Below are 749 nucleotides of genomic sequence, written 5' to 3'. Positions count from 1 at the left end.
AATCGTAGCCAACACATTTCCAGATTTAATAACTGGCGTCAACCACAGAAACAAGAAACCCATGGAAGAAAGCAGGAAAAATAGGAAAATAAACAGAAACAAAAATATCCAGAAATACATTTTGAATTGCTAAAATGTAGACACGGACAGCAAAATTAGACACGGCTAGAGTACCTGCAGAGAAACAACAAAAACCATGAAAGACCTTTTTCGGAAATCATTTAGGTGAGAAGACAATAAAATTACATCATAAAGTGCTGTTAAGGGAAAGAAATCTTCAATCTATAATTCTATAACCAGGTAAACTAGTATTTTTAAAATGATAAAGGGTGACATCAGCAAACAGAGCATAGAAGAGATTGCTGGAACTTGTTTCCACCATAAAAATGTCAGTAAACTGGCAAAATAAATAAATAAAGAAATAAAATAAATTCTATGTTTTTCAAAAATCTGGATATAAAGCAAAATCTTGGAACAACTCGGAATATTTATTCAAAACAATGACAACAACAATGATTTAAGGAAGAACAGTGAACAGTTTTAGGGGGGTTTAAACTTTGCAGCTACATGTTTGCCCGAAATCAAACAGTCCACACTCCTGGTAAAAACTAGCAGCTTGGCAGCCACTACAGAAATGACTACCATTTAAAACTCCTTGAAAGTCTCATTTCCAAAGAATTCTCACTGCTTAACCTGTCTTGTGTTTTCATAGAAGACCCCCACTTACAGAAAGTGCATTTATCTGACAT

Source organism: Trachypithecus francoisi, unplaced genomic scaffold (genome assembly GCF_009764315.1).
Source record: "Trachypithecus francoisi isolate TF-2019V2 unplaced genomic scaffold, Tfra_2.0 Lachesis_group15, whole genome shotgun sequence".
Lineage (NCBI taxonomy): Eukaryota > Metazoa > Chordata > Mammalia > Primates > Cercopithecidae > Trachypithecus > Trachypithecus francoisi.
The sequence above is the reverse complement of the archived record's forward strand: the minus strand, read 5'-3'. Positions refer to the sequence as shown.